The following is a 4,754-nucleotide window of genomic DNA, read 5'->3' on the forward strand; positions in this document are numbered from 1 at the left end:
GGCGAGCTGCGGGCCGGGACGGCTCCCCTCCACTCGCTCAAGGGAAAGCTCTTTTTTCACCCCGAAAGATCTAAAATAAAAAAAAAAAACCCAAACCACCCAAGGATCCGCAGACGGAAGACCCGGCTCCCCTCTGCCGCCGGCTCCCCCCGGGGGTCGGGCCCAGCGATGCCCGCCCCCAGCTCCCGCAACTTCCCAAGGCTCTCCCCTCTGCGGCGCCTCCCGCCTTGTGGGGCGCTCGGGATCAAGGGGCCGCGCGGGTGCCCGCGGCCCGGGCTGCTGCGGTCGCCGCCGGCTCTCGGCGCTCCGGGCTGCCCCGGCAAGCTGGGCTCGGAGGCTCCGCTGCCGCCGCCGGCGACTCCTGCCGATCTGGGTCCCAGTTGAACAGTGAGTAACACATCGCGCACTGAGTGACTGAACTAAAGAGCAAAACAACATGTGACTCTGCGTTACGCAGGCACACACACGGGCGCAGGGCGAGGGGGGGAAAGAGGGGGCCGGGGAGCCGCACTCCTCCCCCACACGCACCCCGCATTGGGTGCAGCGCCCGGGGACTGACGGCCCCGAGCACCAATTGAGCACCACGCAGAGGAAGTGGGGGGGGGGGGAGCCAGAGGGTGGCGGGAGGAGGGAAAAGGGAGGAGAGAGAAGGCGGGCCCTCCAGCACCCCTCCTTTCCCTCCCTCCCTCCTTCTCTCTCCTTTCTCCTTCTGTTTCTTTTCCCGCCTATCCCCTCCCCCGCTCTGAGTTCCCCTCCCCTCCCCGCACACACGGTAAAGAGATGGAAGGACTGGGAAGGGGGGCGCAGGGTATGGGGGAAATGCCAGCTCTAGTGCCTCATTAATCAGAGGCTTGTTGTGGATGCACGCGAAGGAAATGCCACCCAGGGCGTGAAAAAGGAGAGAGGAGAAGAGGCGGGGAAAAGGGGAGCTGGGGGAGGAAGTGGGGGGGGCCGAGACGGACCTTTCACTCCTGCTATTGAATATATTAAATTATCCCCACACTTCCGCTGTAAAGGAAATACTGTAAAGCATGTATGGGGAGGAGGTGGGGGGGGCTCTTTGGAGATCAAAGCGCAGACACAGCTAGCTAATAGATCGCGAAGGGGGGAGCGCGGGAGGCATCCCCCTGAATAAGCCCCAGTGCATCGCACACCCTATCCCCCGCCCCCACTCCAAATCCGCAGCGGCTCTGGCTCCATGGAATCTTTTCCTTTGGGAAGAAAGGAGGTGTGGACGAATTCGGACTTCTTTCTCGGCACTCTCCTCGACCCCAATTCCGGAAATGCAAGCCGTTCTTTAATATTTGTGACAAGTTTATGCCGCCTATTAGCCGTGTGGTGGAAAGGAGAATGTGTGGCGCAGCTCCTGTTTGTTTACGGATCTGGGGTGGAAGGTCTCAGAGGTCGGGGTGCCCTCACTTTTGTTGTGTTTTTTTTTTTAATACACACTTTCTCTCTCTCTCTCTCCCCTTGTCTGGAAAGGGTGGCCCTGGACAGGGCCTGGCTGGCGCTTGTTTACGAACATCAAAATTAGTCACACGGTGAGATGAAGCTCAATTGCAGCTTCATTCCCTTTACTGGAAAGAAGGGGGGTGGAGAGTGTGTGTGGGGGTGACTAAGAATGTTCATTGTTAAAAGAGGGTAGCCCCCAAGATAGAAGCCGGGGAGGGAGGGGGTGTTGAAAATCATCGCTTAGAGTGAAGTGCCGCGTAAAAAACGGGGGAGTGTGTGTGTGTGGGGGGGGGGAGCCGAATGCGGAGAGGAAAGAGTAATGAGTCTTGGGATGAAAGCAAAGCTCAATGGAAACCCCCCCCCCCCCCCCAGCTTAGGCTGGTTTTAATCAGCCACAAATCTCTCTCCCAGACCAGCTTCAGACCTTTCTTCTTTACATATGCTTGGGGGGTGGTGGTGGTGGAGGTAGGGGTGAGGGGTGGGAAGGGCGGATGTGTGGCAGAGGGTGGGGGCAAGATGAGGGAAGAGGGGGACTGGTTGCACAAACATCCCTGTTTTCAAATTTTCTTTTCGGGATGTCATCAGGACCTATTAACTTGTCAAATCGTCATGAAGTTGAACCCATCTGTTTTGGATGTAACAGGAGAAAAAGAATGAGAAGAAACAGCAGCTAGAGAAAAATACAGTTTCCATAGTGCAGGGATAGGGCGGGCACCAGCAAGAAAACAACATTCGCGAAACTCTGTGTCAGCAGCCTGCTTAGACCCCATCCCACACAAACACACTCACTATAGGCTAGCGTACCCACCGTGTAACCGCCTCATCCTTAGGCTGAATTTAATTCTGAATAACTATTTCTAATTTTTGGTGTGGTTGTACGGATGGGGGGGGGGGAGTGAATAGATTTTGATTATTTTCCCCTTCTTTGGTCTGGATCTGCGATTTCATCTTGGTAAAGGACTCCTGGTGAGGAAAGCCCTTTCTACCAATACAGATCAGCAACTGCATTTTTATTTGTTGTTTTAGAGAGTTGCTTGAGGGTACTGAGAGTTTACGTGACTTAATCTGGGACTTATAGCCAGTATATTATCACCAGACTTTTTGAACCCAGCTTTTCCTATCTCCAGGTTGACTCTTTATTCATTATGCCAAGCTGCCCCTCATGTTTTCATACTCAGAGACAAAGTAGGTTCCCTATAATACTTTATATTAGAAACAAAGTGAAAACTGATTTGACAGTACATTTCAGTAAGGTTAATTTGGTTATAGGATTATGTGAGGGTGGAAATGAAGACTGGAACTACTCTTCAAAACCAAACTGCCTTTTGCTTTACTTAAATGTATTTGTGTGAAGTCATGTGAGTTTTTCAAAGTAAAGCATTTTTGTTATTAAATTTTTAAAATAATGTGCATGTGAATTTTTTGATAGTTTGTAAAAAGAATTTTCAAATCCTAATTGTTTCTTAAGTAATTGTAAGTCTGGCATTTTAAAAATCAAATATGATGCAGGTTTTCAAAATGCATGTAACATAATCGGAAATTTATAAAAATTGACCATCATAATTTGCATAGAATTAGGATTGAAGATCAGTGTTGCAAAGAAATTTCTATATAAATTTGCCATGTGGTAAATTTATTTAAATTCCATTCCTTAATAGTTGACCTCCTTATAAAGACATAATAATGTATAACCTACATGTCATGGTTTTCTTGCTTTGTTTCAGTGTAGGGATTGGTGGGTTGGTGGATTGGGGGAGAGATCAGGGTGGAAATATCTGTGGACATTGCAATCTGTTTTTCTATTTGCTCCTTCTCTCTCTGGTGTTGCTTTTTAAATCAACAAATGTTGCCTAGCAATTCAGTTTATCTGTTTTTGGAAAGCATGGAGGGAGTCTTACCTGGAGGTTTGAAGAAAATGTATAAGCCTAGTTGACCTTGTAGCAATTCATACTACTTAAAGAAAAACATGTGCATATGACCCCATTCCCTTCTTCATAGGTTCACCTAGGTTACAAAAGATGTCACTGGGGATAAAGGAGATGATGTCCTACAATCATTCTTTAATTTCCTGTGAGATCCAAGTGTTTTTATTGTTCCCCACACACCCTCACCTTAAACCTACTCCTACTTTGAGATTCTTTTTTACTACAGCAGTATGAATTACAAATGTTCTTATACATCTTCAGCTATTGTACACATATGATGTTAACAAGTGTCATCTTGGAGAAGTTTCCTGACTGCCTGTTTTAGGACCATTCTGGTTTAAATGCCAACTTTTTTTTTTTTTTTTTTTGGTTAAGGATCAGTAGTTATTATAGACAGGCATGAAGTTTAGCTTGGCTCTTGCCTTCCATCTGTTGCCAGGGTCACCAAGAAGGATAGACTAACTGAGAATAAGGGTAGAGAATTATCATGTACGTCAATAGCATTGTTTTATACCATCAAGATTACAAATCTCTTACAGGAAAAAAAATACTGGTTTTAATCCTGATGCCCTTGAACCTCAAAATGTGGGAGGTGTATATATATATATATATATATATATATATATATATATTCAATTCACATAGGAAGTTTATTCCAGGATGCAGAAGCCAAGAAATTTCGTATTTAGAATGATTCCAATCTTCTTCCTCATTTGTTGTGAATACTTTTTCTTTCCTTCTTTTATGGTCAGCATATTCTCATTTCTTTCTGTGAAAATTCCTGGTTTGCGCTTTCTCTCTCTCTCTCTCTCTCTCTCTCTCTCTCTCTCTCTCTCTCTCTCTCTCTCTCTCTCTCTCTCTCTCTATCTCTCCCTCTCCCTCTCTCCGCTCCCCCCATTTAAGATTTGTTCTACATCTTATTCTTTTCTAATTGTTCTCCCATATGCTTTCAGCAAAAGTCAGCTAATAATTCCTGCCCAATATGCTTTAAACTGAAGGACTGAGAACTGTAGAATGGCCTGCTTCCAGCATACAGCTTGGTTGAAAATTTTTCTCATGCCCCAAGATCTTTACTTGGCAGTTTTTTCCCCTTCTTTCTGTAGGATAATAAAGTGCTTATGTCTTCTAGCAAAAAGAATCCTTCAAACATCTTAGAAGTATTTTTCTGCTTTAAATAAATCAGTATTCTTTCTTGACAGTGGTTTTTCTTATATTAACTAATGTTTTAAGTCAAGTAAATATGCATCATAGTCCCTTAAAAAGAGAAATCCATATTGGAAAATTTTTAAATGGTAGAAAATAATAGAAATGGTATTTTTCTCCTTTGAGTCATTTTAGGTACTATTTGATCAATGAAAAGGAAGCAAAAAATGCGTA

This window comes from Macrotis lagotis, chromosome 6 (assembly GCF_037893015.1).
Source record: "Macrotis lagotis isolate mMagLag1 chromosome 6, bilby.v1.9.chrom.fasta, whole genome shotgun sequence".
Lineage (NCBI taxonomy): Eukaryota > Metazoa > Chordata > Mammalia > Peramelemorphia > Peramelidae > Macrotis > Macrotis lagotis.